Source organism: Populus nigra, chromosome 18 (genome assembly GCF_951802175.1).
Source record: "Populus nigra chromosome 18, ddPopNigr1.1, whole genome shotgun sequence".
Classification (NCBI taxonomy): Eukaryota; Viridiplantae; Streptophyta; class Magnoliopsida; order Malpighiales; family Salicaceae; genus Populus; species Populus nigra.
The window spans coordinates 8,594,713-8,613,164 of NC_084869.1; the positions used below are offsets into that span (position 1 = coordinate 8,594,713).

The 18,452-nt window shown below is 35.2% G+C and overlaps 1 pseudogene; it reads right to left on the bottom strand.

Annotated features, from left to right (window-relative positions):
• Positions 1-7,998: 7,998 nt before the first annotated feature.
• On the bottom strand, positions 7,999-14,334 carry LOC133678856 (pentatricopeptide repeat-containing protein At1g74850, chloroplastic-like; annotated as a pseudogene).
• Between the last annotated feature and the right edge of the window lie 4,118 nt (positions 14,335-18,452).

An 18,452-nucleotide genomic window follows, 5' to 3' on the forward strand; every position in this document is an offset into this window, starting at 1 on the left:
TTTATGTTGTTTAATAGAGCCATCAACACATAGCTTAATGGTGTATACCCATTTACACCCAATAAGCTTAACTCTAGCAAGACAAGGGATGATGCCCCAAGTATAATTGTTTTGAAAAGTCTAAAGTTAATTTTGTATAGTTTGATTCCAACACTCTTGAGTAAAAGCTTCGTAATAAGATTTAGGTATAAAAGTATTATCAAGAGTAGTCTGAATAGTAGAAAAAAAAACCATACCAATCCAAGGTCCGAGAAACTCTAGTAGACTGGTAGGTTGTATGCACAACAAGATCAGGTGGTAGTTCAGAGAAAGGAAAAGGCAGTGGATGATGTCCCTAATACACAATACTTGGCTTAAAATAAGGAGTACTAGACACATCATTGAAAAAAGAAAAAAAAATAGGACAAGATGGAAAGACACAAAATTAGGACTAGATGGAAAGAAATATTCATTTAAAAAATATCACATTGAAAGAAATACAAAGCTTGTCAGCATCCGTATCATAACACACAAACCCTTTATGAGAGTTAATATAGCCAAGAAAGCATACTAAACAAATTAAGTAGCAAGCTTGTGACATCTAAAAAATGATGATTCTTATATTCATCGACTCTATTTTATTGAGGGGTGTAAGGACATGAACGCTGAGAGAGAATATCTTTCTATTTTAGTAGAGATTGAAAATCACAAAACATGTATTGTCCCATAGAATCCAAGCATAAGACCTCAATACATGTTGAAAATTAGGTTTTTATATAGCTAACAAAATTTTGAAAGGTTAAGAATATATCATATTTAGAACAAAGGAAATATACCTTTGTAATTATCAATAAATATCATAAAATACATGTATTGAGCATAAGAAAAAACATGACTCATAACCTAAACATTATAATGAATACTTTCAAAACATGTAAAAGCACAACTAACCTATAAAAAAAAGGTAAAGATTTGCTTTTGGCAAGTTTATAAGAAGCATAATCAAATAGCAATGAAAAAAACTCATTTGTATTATTCAAATAGTCATGTTTCATAAGATGTGTTAGAATTACAGAGTTAGGATGACCCAATTTATGATGCAAAAATTGACTATTATTATTAGCAATATCAAAACAACCAATAAAAATTGAACAAGGAAAAGAGAAGGAATGAAGAGGGGAAAATCTCATTTTACGCTCTCTTGCTATCTTTTATACCGATATTTGATCCTGCACACAATAACCAAAACAAAAGGAGCAACTTTTTTTCTACTAATTGTCCAATTGGAATAAGATTGATAGATAAATCAGAAGATACAAACACATTAGTAAAGGATGACCCTAAATTGCCAACCATTGTAATAGAAAGAGCACAACCATCGATGATTTAAATATGTTGCTTACCATCATACTTACAAACATCATGTAAAGTAGTCGGACTATCAGTCATATGATTGGAAGTCGCAGAGTTAATTAACCAAAGAGAAGTAAAAAGATGTTTCTTACCTCGAGACCAAGAAGACAGAGCAAAAATAATCATATGTAAAACCTGCTCGAGAGTAATATTAGAAGAAAAGCTCAAAATAGTGGTATGCATGAAAGGTGTAAGCATAAAAGTGGATTGAACAACAATATAAAGAGCATAAACAAATTAGTTCTGAGAAAGGACATGATAATCCTTAATAATATAACCTTTATTCTTGCAATAACTATAGAACTTCTTGGTGTCATGTTTTGCAATGTGCCTAATTTCTTTACAGCTATAACACCATGTTGGAGATCTAGATCGTCCTCTGCCTTTAGTAGCGTAGGCTATATTAATCATCTTTAAACCACCAGCACCTTGAACAAGGTGAAATTATAAGGTAAGACATTGTTCTTCACACAAAAGTTCACCTAAGGAAAACCTCCAAAGATGGAACAAGTTGGTGACTGATTAACTCATCTTGTGTACCTTCAAACTCAGGTCGGAGCTTTATCAAGAATTGATCTCACTGGCTCTCAAAGTGAACCATTTGTAGTGCTGCTAAAGCTTCTTTGGGAACTTGAGAATGCACCAACCCAGAATAATCACTACATTAATTAATAAATCCATAATAAAATTTTTCAATAGAGATATTCCTCTAGTGATTGTTTGTTATGTCTAATTCCAATTAAAACTTGGTAGAATTATTTTAATAAAAAATTTGCTGAAGAGAATCCCACATAGTTGTAGCAGCAGTGAATCCATGGAGATTGTTAATCATATAGAGTTCAATAGAGCTGATGAGTTAGGAAACAATTTTGGCATCTTTGTCTTCCAATGAACTAAGTTCCTTAGGATTAGTAGGAGTCATAGAAAACTCATCCAAATGACCCTATAACTCATTCCCTTTCACAAGCATCCAGAACTGGAATTCTTAACTAGCACAATTCTTGCCAGTAAAGCATACAATAGAATTTTCTCTTGATATAATAACCACCAAAAAAATTAACTGGACAACAAAAAATCACCACACAACCAAGAAGCTAAGATATAATTAAGAACTCTACAACTAGAAATTGAACCTCCAAACCAAAGAACCACTTCTTCCAATACTTAGAAGAATATCAAAGATCTATTTTTTACCGTTGCCTACAAAAAAATACCACAAGCAAAAACAAGAAACCAAAAAATTCAACAAAGACAAGAGAATACTATGAAAAGAATTCAATGTTTTGATACTATGTCAATAAAGGTTTTAGTTTGAATGCCTCTCCTTATGAGAGTTGCCTTTTTTATATATTGAAAATGTGGCACATCACAAGGTTCAAAATAAGCCATTACATAGTACTATACAAGGTAAAAGTAAAGCTATCAATTATATTCCTATATATAGCTAGATTAAATAAGGTATAACATATCAAGCTGTCAATTCTGCTCACAACTATGGCTTTGATGAAGAATTTAAAGTTGAATCCTGATTATTATGGACCTCGTTTGATGTTGCAAAGAATGGGGAAGCTTGTTTATAAGATGGAGTTGCTAAATGTCTGTCAGGCAAAGCCGGCTTAAGCTAAGGGTCACTTGGGCAATGGTCCAAAGCCCCTGCTTAATAAAATACCTCAATAATAAGTAAGGTATATTTGCAATTATGCTTTATAAATTGAAGATTGTCCATTCTTAACAAAAAGCCTCATGTACGAAATAAAGATTACTTAAGGCCCTACTTGCCAAACATACATAAAAAAATAATAAGATATTTTATAAATATTTTAAAAAGCCTCATTTATAGTTTTGTCCAAGGTCTCATTAACCATAAATCAGTTTTGTTGTCAGGTATATCTAATTTTTCTTGTTTCTTAAGATGATATTGTTACTATCACCCCGCCAGTGTTGGATGATGATGGTGAATTCAAGATACATCTAGAAGCAATTTTCAATCATGAGAAAATGAAGAAAGGTAATGTTGTTTTGGTCATCGGTTAGGGAAATAGACTAGTTTGTCCAAGGATGATGCCATTTAGGAATAATTGCAAGAACAAGAGGAGCAATTTCTAGATTTCAACATATATCCTTGGAAGGGGTATGTCAAAAGGGTCATTAATAGAATCTTTAGTTTTAGTTTTATGAAGTCTTTGGTTAAAATATCTTGTTTCGATGAATGATTTGCATGTGAATGAATTGTAAATAAATAGTTATAGTTGTTGACTATTAGTTGTTAGGCAACTCTATTTTATTTGTAGAAACTTAAAAAAAATGTTAGATAGGATGTAAACGAAGAGGTAAATTCATTGAAGAAATAATAAAAGTCATCTTAGTGTTACAACTAACAACTCTCTCTCTCTCTCTCTCTATATATATATATATATATATATATATATATATATATATATATATATCTTTTTCTTCCCTTCTTCCTTCTTCATTGTCACGAGTTATGCAATTAACATCTCTTCTAGAGAAGTAAAAATATATGTCGCGATTCTAGGGAGTTTCTATGAATACAAATTAAGTATTACTCTAAAAGGTGTGAGTTTTTCACTATGCAAGGCTCCATTGTTCATCCTCTCATATATTATTATGGATGAGCTATGCAAAATTTTATATTTGTTCAGCTTGGTCCTCAAACTTTGTTTTGGTGATTCAGTCCTAATTGAAGACTAATTGACTTTGATTTCTTATGAAAAGGTGGGATTGAAAGAAGAGGGACAGAAATGAAAAAGGCGTTAAACATGGTTGGCATGTCATAAGTTTTGCAGAAGATGCATTTTGGTCTTTGAACAAATCACGCAAATTATACAATTTTAGTACCTCAATATTTTTTCAATTCAATTTTGGTATGAAAGTTTATTTTTGTTATTTTTTAGTTCCTGACATAGTTATTAAACCCGGACCGACCCAGCAAGTTAACCTGATGGTTGGACCAATTCGGGTAAGGCAAAAGACCAGGATGAGAAAAAACCTGGTTGACCCGCCGGGTTGTCCCGTGACCCAGGTGACCCGGCAAAACTTGATTGAGAACCCTTTTTTATCAAATGTATTTTTTCTCCTAACTAGAAACCCCTTTTTTATATATTTTTTAGTTGGTTACTAACCTTTTTCAAAGTTCACTACATAAATACTAGAAGAATGTTTTATTTTTTCAATGTGAGTTTTAAGCCTTTTGGTATATATATTTTATGTTTACAAGAAAAAAAATTATATTTTCAATGTGGGATTTGAAACCCTTTAGTATATATACTTTATGTTTATAAGAAAAAAAGTTATGTTTTTTCAATGTTGGATAAAAAAACATTTTTGATTTAAATACTTCAACTTAAAATGATAACATATTAACATAGTATTTTTTCAATGTAAAACAAAAAACCTTTTGAAATAATCTTTTAAACTTCATTATTCATAACACGTATAGTTTATATTCGCATGGATTATTTCTTAATTTTTTCATATTAAATATTAAATTTTCAAAAAAAAATTTAAAATTTTTACAGGTTGACCAGGGTCAACCCGTGTAACCCGGGACCCGGCTCCTTGGCCGGGTCAATCCCAGGTCGGGTCTGATAATTATGATTCCTAGTTGAGAGGGGAGAGAGAGAGAGGTCATTGGATTCCGGTGGTAGAGAGAAAAGTCTCGTTGGCACCGATTTAGGCCACCAAAATGAACGATATTTGTGTCAAATGATTTTATTTGATTAGAAGAGTTTATATTAGGTTTTTTTTTCACCTTTAAAGTCCGTGAAAAAATATATATGAGCTTGGGTTAATTTTTGAATTCGGGTTGATTTTGGTTTTTGGGGTGGTTTTTGAGGCCATAAATAGGTTTATCATGGTTCCTATGGTGTTTTGGGTCAAAATGGGTTGAAAAATAGGTTTTTAGGTAAAAGAAACTTAAGCCCTGATTTCCTGGCCATTATAGTGGCCGGAATCTGGACAAATTAAACGACATGTCGTCTAATGTTTTTCAAAAAACTTTGGGGCAAACGACATGTTGTTCACCCTAATTGCAAAAAAAAAAAATTAAAGGTCTAATCGCGTCTTTTTTCTTTTTATTTTATTTGATCAATTTAATTTGTACCTTTATTTTTATTATCATTTGCTTAAATAAGAAGATTACTTTAATAAACAAATTTAGCAAACACAACTGGATAAATGTCCCGTCTTTCGAGATTAAATATCTTGATCTACATCTATTTCTTAATTTTTCAACTTTTATTTTTAAGTATCATTAATAACTTTTTATTCATTTATTCACACACATAGTTCTTGATTTATTTGATTATATATATGTATAAATGTTTTTATTTGAACTTAGCTTTTTAAAACTATAAAAATACATTGAAAAAACTGTATATACAGTTTTTTTATATCAAATAAAAATATCTAACCCGTGATATAGCACAAATTATATAATTAGTTTGATCTATTTTCCATTGTATAAATCAAAAACATTATAATGTCATTTTGAAATGACTTTTATTTATTTTTTTAATTTTTTGTATCGTTTTAATATAATGATATAAAAAATAATTTTAAAAAATAAAAAAATAATTTTGATACATTTCTAAATAAAAAAATTATTTAAAAAATAATAATTACCACATTCAAACATCTTTTACAAGTAAAAGATGTTATAAGAAAATATAAGACACAATCAAATTATGTGTTGTCATAAGCTAAAAAAAATCATGAAACACTAGCAGATCCTACAGTTTTACCTTTTTTTTCAAATAATGGATCTGTAAAACCTCTTCTTTTTTCTTTTCTTTTTTTACGTGTGAAGAACTTATTTACAGCTACAAAACTACAATCCTTTTCACCATCCGAGCTCTCCCCACTCTCGAACCAACAAATTAATTTACCACACCAATGCAGCTGCTGGTAGATATTGACCTCAGAAGACAGTATATGCCGATTTCGACGTGTGGACACGCAGCTGTTGGTTGATGCCGACCTCTGCAGACAGTACATGTCGGTTTTCACGTGTGGACACATCGAGAAATCAAGGGTCTTGCGAAATAATATTTTTATTTTTATTTTTTATATTAGTATATTAAGAAATACTAAAAAGGATTTTTTTCAAAAAGAACAAAAATTAAAAAAGTACAGTCCAAATCAAGGGTCTTTTAACTGAAAGAGGGGGACGAAGATTTTCCAAGCCCTGAAAACTGATGAACGGATTCATACACCATCAACTTAAATTGTGCTTGTCATAAGCTCAGTTCTAGTTCCGGAAATAGTCTTGTTGTGGTCACTGCTCTCATCGGCATTTGATGTTCATCTTTTGCGGTCCCATCTGAAATTGATTCTGTGCCTGACATGATGCTCTTGAGCTGGGAACACTGGCAGGTAATTCGACCTTTGTTCCATCCAGGGAAAGAAGATGATGATGGCACAAAATCTTGCAGAAACGAATATACAGCCTTCCCAGTCGGAAAATCTTGAGCAACTGAGCTTTTCTCCAACATTCCCTCCCTGTCTGGCTCGTATGAAAAGAAAAACATCATCATACGGCAAACCAAAGTTTCAAACAATTCAATTGACAGGTCTATACTACAAAAAATATGGTATAGACCAAAAAAGCTTCATCCAAACCAGAAAATCAAACCCGAATAACATAGCACAGACTATCTATCACCTTGTAACTTGTCAACCTTTTCACTATATATGTACAACTGTGACTTGGCAACTACAGTATCATCATCTCACTGATTGTTAATACCTATGACTACGACATGCATAATTCAACTGTTAAGGTTCACCATGAACGCATTCACTGGACCTGATCTCAGATTGATCTCTCTAGAATCCAAAATAGATTGGAAATACAGATGTCCAACTGAGTTGAGTAACATTCAGAAGAAAAACTTAACAACAGTTACTAACTTATTATAGCCCAATGAATTAACTATGCAAGTAAACAAGCATGTATTTCAGTATTTACCCACAATTTGTGCACAAAATTACACACACACACACACAGATATATAGAGAGAGAGGGCTCTGCAAGACCAGATATTCTACAGACTACGGGAAAGCTGGTCAAGATGGTTCAATCAGAAGTGGCAGACAATGAATGCACTAACAAGTTCAAGACCTTGGATTGGATTTTTACAAAATGATGCAAAGGTCCACACACTGTATACGGCTAAATTCAACATAACCGATAAAGGATTATTCAAGATCTTTTTGTCCTAACAATGAGGCCCATTGGATCTGCACAAACACAATATGGTTGAGCTCAAACAACAATAGAAAATCCAAGCATAGCACTTAAACTAGGAGAGATCAGTATAAAAGGTAGCCATACAAACTATGTACTACACCAAATGGGTTTGCTAAAAAGAGGCAATGAGACAAACTGGGTTAGTTAGTTTAAAATATCTTCTAGTAAAGGCACGAGCTGGTTACATGTCATATTGCTGAGTTGCTGACTGTAAGTGATTAGAAATCAGTTGAGCTAAAAGCAATCTTCATCGCACCAGTCAACTTCTCTCTCCCTCTGTTAGTACCCCGTAAGAAAGAAAGGGAATTGTACTGAGGTCCTGCGGAGAAAAGGGCTTACACCACAACAACTGTTGCAAGTGGAGGAAGATCCTCCCTGTTATGAATGTTCCATACATTTTCTCGAGCCAAACAGATATTGCTGTGTATGCACTTCCTTCCCAAATCCTGCAAAACCATCAACATAAAAGCTAAGTTGATGTCATTGGAAGAAAAACAATTTTAAATTTCATACAGCAACTGTGAATATCCACAGGCCATAAAAGCTTGCTTTTACGGAAAATTTCAGGGAAATGCCCTCTCTTTGTTGCTCCACCAAGAACTCTTACAGCCCTTCTTTCTGACCGAGCCACCATAGTGTTTCTAGAAGCGCATTATAAAACCTCATTCCCAAGCCACACCCTTCAGCATTAAGTTTTTCAAAAACATACACTACCATTTGCCAGTTAGAGTCATCATCAAATCTCCCTTGATCATCTGCCCGATCACTTGATGGATATTTGATGCTCTATTTGTTGACATCTCATTAAGCAGCTCATAAGCATCATTCCACCTGAAAACAAGGGGCCCAAGAAGTGAGAGAGGATGAAAAGCCTTAATATGCATCTGCAGCTATAGCAAAAAAATTTGAAATAACCATGACAAAGTTTTAATTCAATGAAAAACAACATCTGAATCAAGTTTCTAGCTTTAAAAAGCCATTAGAACATAATACACAAAAACTACAAGATAGCATCGTAAGGAAGCAGCAGTGCTACCCTAATCTTCTCACCCAATTCACACAGAAAACAAAAAAGAAATTTATGTTACTACCAAGATTCTCTTCCCAGCGTATTAGGTTTGTTGAGAAAGAGGAGCATTTCATCTTGCATTCAAAATATCAAACTTAACATTTTAGTCAACATTAAGTTCTTATAATTTCCTACTAAATTGTGTGAATGGATGAACATAGATGATCTTGCTCATGCTTTGCTTCAATTATGACTTGGAACAATCTTATACCTATATTTCTTAGGTAACATAAGACAGTATCTTCAACATTGTGCTGGCCTGTGTAGGCAGAAATCAACAAAAACAGATGTTACTGCTGCTGAACTACCAAGCCAATACTTAATTTTGATGCAGCAACAATGACAACTACATAAAATCACAATTAATTTCAGAACATTTTTTCAGTTCATGTTTGAACTCTGAAGTAAATGCTATTTAAAAATAAAGAATGTTAGCCAATTCTTGATTTCCCAGTGAAAATAAAACTACCACAAGATGTTTTGCAAAATTAAACTTTGGTAGCAAACCATATATAAATAAGAATGCTAAAACAGCATCCTACTCACAGTCATCTGCTCATTTATGTCTAAGGCTACATGATCACTCCTATATTCTAGGAAGAACCCAACTAGCTTTTGTTCTGGTTACTAACATCTACAAAATATTGACCATGATAGCTTGCAGTCTGATAACTACATCACTAATGCCCACGTTTTCAATTTGCGTTTACAACCGACAATAAATCTAATCATGAACACAACAAACGCACTCTTGCATAGATTTCAAGTGTTTAGAGAATTAAGTGAATACTGAACTGTCACTCTTAGCATAAACAGCCAGCATACACATGACATTCAGCAATATTCCCAATGCTCTAATTTCTCCTCACTCTACCTGCAATGCAGTAAACACTTAAAAGACAATCTCAAATGTCTGCTCATCAGGACCTAATCTTCCCCTTTCCATCTCAACATAAGCCTTAATAGCTTCTTCAAACTGACCATCTTGTCTAAATCCTTCAATCACACCATTGAAGGAATCTCTTGTTGGGAATTCCGACCGGTAATGTACTGATAGTTGCTCAACGGAGGGGAAGCACACTGACACAATATTTTACGTGGTTCGGCAAATCCGCCTACATCCACGGGAGAGAGTTTATATTATTTAGGGATAGAGAAAGGATACAATAAATACATGGAGGAGGATCACTCAACTCTCTCAACTCACACACTCAGCTGCATATGGCAGCAGGACTGCTGCCCATGGCAGCAGCTCCTCTTTCTCTTCACTTCATGTTTTCCCTCACTCTCACAACTCTCACAATTTTGCTCTCACATAATGCCTCTATTTATAGGCATTTCATGGCAGCTCTTCTTGCTTTGTTGTCAATATTGGTGTCTGCCAAACTCCAGCTCATTCAACAATGGTGGCTGCCAATAGTCAATGGTTGGTGCCAACCATTTGCTGCACATGCAATGGCAACCAACCTAACAATCACCCCCTTTGCCATTCATGTGGGGCAACTGTCCTCTTGCTTCTTCAACACAGGCTTGCATCTTGCAGCTCTTCCAAGCTTACCATTCCGAGAGCGTCTCCGGCCAAGTTTACAGGTACTCGCCAAACCTTTCATTCATCAGAGTCACCAAAGCACACCTTTTCTCACACAAAAGGATCACTACAACCAGATGGTCTGCCACTTCACATCTGAAGAGTGTTAACGCTTGTCTCTGGAACACAACATTCCCCTTCGAGCGTATCAACCATGCTCGGTCCGGAATGATTCATCAAGCCTTACACCAAGGCTTACAACACCCCCTCAAACGAAAATTTCTTTTTCCAAGTGCGACAGTCATTATCTGAGTATCTCAATATGATCACGAGCTCACCACTCTTCCAAGAGTCTACTCATCCAGGAGTTGCGCCTGCCCTCTGTTCCACCCTAGGAACCACGCCTTACTTCTCCGTGAGTCTCTCGCTCTTAGTCGTAAGAGTCTAGGTAGCTCTCCACCTTCACCTATGGGGGCAGCCCATTAAAGGTTGATCCATATATGTCTTCATACTCTGAGTATTACAATGCCATTACCGAGCTCACCACCTTGACAAGAGTCAACTCGTTCCCGGAACCTGCGATGCCCTCTGCTCCTTCATAGCAGCCGTGTCTTAATGCTCCACAAGTCACACACTTATTGTCCAAGGCAAATGTCTTCTAGCTCATTGATCTTTAGCATGGGGCAATATCCATGAAAGTCAATTCTGCATTTGTCTCCATACTCATCATAGCCACTTCATTGGCTATACACCTGTCCACTCATGTCTAGCCATCACATTGGCTCTGGGGTTGTTCTGAACTGGGCTCATATCGTGGCCCACACACCTTCTCCTTAGGTGTCTCCGCTCGTCACCATACGGCGGTCTGAACTGGGGCTTCTATCACGGCCCTCACACCTTCTCTCTAAGGTGTCTTTGCCCGTTGTCATGGGGCAGTCGCATCCTCTTCAGCTGAGATGCTTCAAAGTGGCTCCAAAATTCTCTACCACCATGTGCACTATAAGAGAGATTACTGCCACTAATCACATAGAAAGAGAAACTTGCGGTATACTCCTCGCAATCCTCCACCTCGATTTCTATGTTTGGAGCTTCTATGCCTTTCTGCTTGATAGCTCCACCCACACCAACTCTCTTTGGTGTCTTCGCCTTTCATCGGCAGTCGCACCCCCTTAATTAGGTGCTTCTGCAACAGCTCATCTTTCCATTATTGTATGCATTGAAAGGTCCTCGCTTGTTGCCTTTATCAAGAGCACAAGAGACTTCCTGTTGTACAACTTTTTCACACAGTCTCTGCTCTGAGCTTCATCTAGGAACTCTTCTTCTCCTTGGACCTGTTGTCTCATTACAGTACCTCGTTGGATCCTACGGGTACTCCTGCACAATCTCTGTGTGCCCTTGTGCAATTTCTGTTCTCCAGATTTTCCCTTATTCCTTGCTTATGTTTGACAGCAGCTCATCCTGTCACAACACCTGTCCAAGTCAAAATAGGGTGCCAATCTTTATCCCCTTGCTGTATTTCTCTTCCATTATCAGGGTCTTTATCAATTCTCCCCTCGAGAAATCACAGTCACTGAATCTAACTTCTTTGGAGAAATCACCACTTCATCAGATCCTTGAACATACGGAACCCAACTGTTCCTTTGTGCCGTCATCCTGCTAGTCTTCAACCGTTTCATTACAAACCGCTATATATATGAAAATAGTACAGTATGGATAATCCTTCCACTAAGCAAGTTCCCAGGAAAGATTGGAGGGGTCACACTAGTCTCGCTTAAAACTCAATCTCCTAGACTGAACTTCTTAGGCCATATCTATCCATCGTACTGTCTTTCCGTATATACAACCATTTGCTAGCTTTGTCCCGGCTTTCCTTTACAAGTGATCTGGTATATACTGGTTTAATACATGATTTCTCAACATCTGGCGAGACTACCAGTTCTTAGATTCGTCAAGATTGGTCTTCATCAATTTCCACTCTTCACCTCAAATTATCCACATGACCGGGTGTCCAGATTGTCCCAATTTTGCCTTCCCTCAAGGCAATTAAAATTCTCCCCACTTAGCAGTTTTAGCACATGTAATTGGGTAAACATGTGTACCTTCTTCTTCTTCTCTTCAACGACCACCATGATGACCTTCAGATGCCTCCTGATCAGGCAATCTCTCTTTAATAATTCACCACCACCACTTTCGGTCTCAAATCTCAACGATCGGACCGTACCATTGCATCAGGAACGATCAAATTAGCTGGAAACAAGTCTGAAATCGTCCAAATCGCATTTCAGACGGCTAAGATTTGATCAAAACAATTCTGGCTTGATCAACGGCTCAGATTCAATCTTAGATCCGGTTGCACGTAGGATCAGCTACACTAGATCCTGTCCCTCGGCTCGGCTCCAATTCGGCTCGGCTCGGCTCAGTCCGGCTCACGACCGATGACGTGGCATGTGGGTCCCACTTTGCTGACGTGGCTGCTGACTGGTCGCTGACATGGCATGCTGATGTCATAATTACATCATGCTGACGTCATCCTTATCCGGGTCTGCACGTGGGTCGGGTCACCTGGTATTTGGGTCGGGTCGGCTCATCCGGGTGAAGAAGACGCGTATGACGCGTGGCGCGCGTCTGTGCGCGTGGGTAGTGTCCTCACCGGCGCGTGCGGCGGATTCCGACGTCCGATTTCGACGCGGTTTTCAATAGTGGCTTCGTCTCTTTCTCCTCTACACAGTGGTATGGTCAAAACATAATTTTGACAACTTTCATTTTTGAGCAAAAATCAAACACCCCTTTAAACCATGTGCTCTAATACCAATTGTTGGGAATTCCGACCGGTGATGTATTGATAGTTGCTCAACGGAGGGGAAGCACACTGACACAATATTTTACGTGGTTCGGCAAATCCGCCTACATCCACGGGAGAGAGTTTATATTATTTAGGGATAGAGAAAGGATACAATAAATACATGGAGGAGGATCACTCAACTCTCTCAACTCACACACTTAGCTGCATATGGCAGCAGGGCTGCTGCCCATGGCAGCAGCTCCTCTTTCTCTTCACTTCATGTTTTCCCTCACTCTCACAACTCTCACAATTTTGCTCTCACATAATGCCTCTATTTATAGGCATTTCATGGCAGCTCTTCTTGCTTTGTTGTCAACATTGGTGGCTGCCAAACTCCAGCTCATTCAACAATGGTGGCTGCCAATAGTCAATAGTTGGTGCCAACCATTTGCTGCACATGCAATGGCAACCAACCTAACATCTCTGTCCCTAGCAACCTCAGATTCACCCATTTTCAACAAAACAGTTTCAGTTTTCTTGTATAGCCCACCTCTAGCAAACATGTAAATCAGTGTATTGTAAGTCTCAATCGTTGGCTTGCTGCCCATGTCATTGATAGTATTAAACATCACAAGAGCCTCCGCGTACATCGCGGCTTGTCCATATGCTTTAATAACTCCAGTATATGCCTTCGAACTTCGCATCATCATGTAGCCTACCTTTCCCACAAGCAAATATCAACCCCTCATAAGTTCCCATATTCGGCTCCACATTTTCCTCCACTATATCATCAAACAATGTCACCACCTCCTTAAAATACCCACCCTCACCAAACACATCTACAAGTATATTATATGTAGCAACATCAGGCTCTGTGTTACTCACTTTCATCTCCAAAAAAAGCCGTAACGATCATGATTGTATAAATATGGTCATTTGGCTTGCACCAAATTTGACGCTGCATATGCTTGAACAGCCGTAACGACCTTTGCAAATCACCGCGTTGGGCGAATTCCTTGAACACTAAAGCGAAGTCTTTTGAAGAAAGCTTTAAGCGGAGTTAAGCGGCTTGGTTTGTTAATTAGGGTTTCGACATCGTAACTGTACTTGCCTTTCTCCACGACCACGGAAGGGTTGCGGAGGAACAGTTCTTTAGGTTTAGCTCTGGCATTTGCGGTGTCGCCAGAGAAGGAGACAAGTCGGCGGTGGAAAGGAAAGTTTGGGAAAGAGAAGGTGTGTTTGGATTTGGTAATTTGGATAGGATGAGCTTTGTTGGGACGTCGAGAAAACATGCACGCATGGTTAGAAAAAAAAAATTAGCAGAGAAGAGAAAGCAAAAGGATGGTGTGGACTGTGGAGAGTGAGAGCTTAAGAATGGAACTTACTAGCATTAACAGAGAAGAAAATGGAGCGGATATTGTTAGTTGGATCTAACCCGGTTTTTATTTTATTTATTTATGTTCAAAAATGAAATTCGTTCATTTTGTTGTGTGAAATATTGTGGATTTACTGTTTATTTTTTAATAATTAATTCTAGTACTCAAAAATTTATTTTAGGCAAGAATGAAATTAAAAAAAGATGGATTGAAATAAAAATAAACTAAATTCCAATGATGAAAGAGAGTTGTAACTCACGCCATTTCCGATCATCAAAATAATTTTTCTTAGTGTTCACATGTTTCATGAGATAAGAGGGGCTTAATAGGTGGTTGTTTAAAGGTTCAATGTTACTTGAAAAAAAATATTTAAGCCAAGGAAGTCAAATTAGCCCGGTTTGATTTCGAGTTTGTTGACCCTTTTTGGATTTTTTAAGTTGATGAATTGGTGTATGAGTGTTCTAAAGATGTTAAATTACTTAAAATTGAGTGTTTTTGGGCGCAAAAAAAAACGTTGCCTTGATTTTCAAGACACTATAGTGGTGGCAAAATCTAGGCTTACAGACAACACATTGTTTGTCTTAGCAACGATGTGTTGTCTGTTTATTTTTTTCAAAAACATAGGGCCACAGGTCTGAGCTTAAAGGCCCACTTACACGTCTGGACTCCTCATTATAGTAAGCAAGGCTCCTTACCCTTTACGCGCGTGCGTGTGTGTGTGTGTGTGTGTGAGAGAGAGAGAGAGAGAGATTATTGAATCTGGTTAAGTCCATGGTCTGAAGCATAAGTTTAACAAGTTAAGTCACAACACGTTAACTATTATTTTTTTCTAATATTTATTTTTTAAATGATACCTTTTTTTTAATGTCTTTTTTAAAATAATTTTTAAATATATGTTTTAATTAATATCCCTCCTCTATGATTTTTTTTCTTATTTAACCTTTTTTTATAGAGATTTTTTTAATGGTGAAGTGTGTATTTAATTTTTGAAAAGATTATTCTAATTCATCTATATTTTGTTTTCATTATTTTTATTGATGAACTTTATTTTTTAAAATAAAAAAATATTTATTTTTGTATAATATTTCTAATATGTGTAGTCTTACATAATATTTTTTTCCTTTTATTTTATTCACTCAATTTAATGTGTGTGTCTATTTTTATTATTATTATATAATTGAATAAAAAAATAATTTTAATAAACAAACTCATTAAACACAACCAGAAGAATATCTCATCTTGTGAGATTAAATATCATGATCTATGTCTGTCTGTTGATTTTTTTAATTTTAATTTTAGGTATCGTTAATGTCTTTTTTTTTCTATTTATTAACACATAGTTCATGATTTATTTGATTATATATATGTATGAGCTTTTCGATTTACACTTAAACTCTTTTTATATACAAAAACACGTCGAAAAAGCTTACATATACAATTTCTTTGTTGAAGAAAAAAACATTTGGCATGCGATAAAGAGCAAGTCAAATAGCTAATAATCTATAATCTAAAAAACTTCATTATTTTTGTTATCCTTATAGATTTATCAATACTCTAATTCACAACTTGCATAATGTTATTTTTTCAATTTCAAATACATTCCAGTTATTAAAAAAAACAAATACCAAAAGAAATCAATGATATATTATGGTAGAAGGTGATTCACTTTGGATTACCACAATGAGTTGGCTTTTTTACCCTTCTGTACGCAAAACAAATGTCTAGCTTATAAGGGTAAAATCACCTCTTCTAAAGGATCCAAAAGTTATTTGTAACTTAATTGGGGAAAATTTAGTCAATTTACTTTTTTTTGCACAGTAAAAGTATATTGTTGCCCTTATAAGCAAAAAAATTTGGCCTTTTATGTAGGGGTTTTTTTGTCTTTTCTATTTTATTTGCATAGTAAAATAACACCAATGCCTTTAAATGTTAAAAAAAAACTTTGACCTTGAAAAAAGGGGTATTTTAGTCTTTTCCATATTTTTTTGTATAGTGAAATGACAAATTTAACCTTAGAATAAAAAAAATCTAAGACTGGCTTGGGAGGGTGTTTTTGTCTTTGCAATATTATTATTATTTTTTTGTAATATTCAAATGTTTTTATGAGTTGTTTAATAACTTAAATTATTAATAAATCAATAAAATAAAAAGGTTGACGTGTGTGTAGCATGTGTTAGTGCGTGATCATCTCCCGCACCATTCTGAAGGCGCTTGGGGGGCCTTTTGATGACCAAGTATTGTCGACCGCAGTGTCGTCCAATACATACTATGACGGTGAAGCTAATGGGATGACACATGTCATCATATTCACAACAGCTTGACGACAATAAATTGTTTTTCCTCCTCCTCTTTTCTCTCTCTTTGGGTCTTGGTATTTACACTAAGCTTTTAAAAATTTAGTTGTATCATCCAATTTGTATTTACGTTAAATTTGATCATTATTCTTTTGATTTTGATTTTTTTTTATTTTAATGCTTTTTTATTTTTTTTAATTTCATCCCTCAATATTTTATTTTATTTAATTTTTTTATCTAATTTGGTCCTCATTGTTTTGATTACTATTTATAATCCTTTGCTTGATTTTTTTTTTCAATTTTTCCCTTCAACATTTTATTTCATTTTATTTTGTTTCATATTTTGGTCCTCATTTTTTATCCTTTTCTTCATATTTGATCCCTAATTATTTTCTTTCAATTATTTTTTTACAATATTTAGTCCTCATTGTTTTGATTTTTAATTTTTTTATGATTGGGGATTGTGCTTCATTATTTTTTTAAGTTTGCTTTCTATAGGGTAATCTTGATCTCATGACTTAGTCCGTCAGTTTTGAAGATTAATCTAGATTAAGTTTGGTATTTTTAGAGTCCTTTTCAAAAATTGATTTATTTTTATTTTCATCATTCGACATTGAGTTATTAGGCCTTAAACTTCATGATTTGTTATGTTTTTTTTACAGGGTTATTCATATCTCATATCTCGAGTCACGGGTTAATCGAGCTAACTGGGATTGACTCAATTTGTTTAATTTTTTTTTCAATTTTTTCAATTGGCATTAAATTATCTTTGTGAATTTTTCAACTTTTCTCTATACAAGGTGATCCCGTGTGCGAGTTAATTAAGTTAACACGTATTGACTCATTTTTTACTTTCATCATTTGATATTTGATTATTGAACCTTGAGCTTTATAATTTTTTTTTATTTTCTTTATAGTGTTATATGATCTCATATCCTAGGTCACATGTTGATTAAGTTGATTTAAATTAACTTTATCATCATTTAAGTACTTTTATTAATTTTAAAAAAAATTAAACTGACTCGTGATGCAGCACGAGCCACCAATCTAGTATTGGCCATGCTAGTATTGGCCATAATCATTCTATAGTTAGTATAGATCTTGAATTGAATTCTTTTCATATCTTTAATTGTATTTTTAAAAAAATTTAGAAAAGTGACAAGAAAGAATAATGTAAAAATGTGAGACAAAAAAGAAGAAGAAGAAGGTTTCTTGTTAAGAGAAAAAATGTAAAATTGAAACTTATCGGGGTAAAATTAAAAATCTCAGGCAATAGAGGTAAAAGTCTGAAAGATAGAAAAAACGTAGTTTACTCATAAGATACAATTAGGGCTTCATCCCAATTCCCATCGATTATCTAAGAAAAAAAAAAGGGGGGTTTTGTTTTCTGTTGTATCTTAAACAGAGCTCGAGCTTAGCAATCAAAATAAATAAATAAGAAAAAAAAGGAGAGGGAGAGAGGGAGAGAGGATGGGAATAGCAAGCAAAGCAGGGGATTGGACATTTAAGGCATTCACGGCAGGCCTGGGGGTGGCCACCATTTACCTCGCCGCCACTTTCTCTGTCAACGTCTACAGGGGCCTTTCTTGGCACAACGCTCAATCGGTAACTAATTCTTCAATGATTTTAACAACTTTCCATTCATTCATTCCCATAAGAGATCCATGTATTCTAGTAAGTTTTTGAGCCAAATATTACATCTGGGTCGTGCTCATACTGTTTGTTTAGCTACGTTTGCAA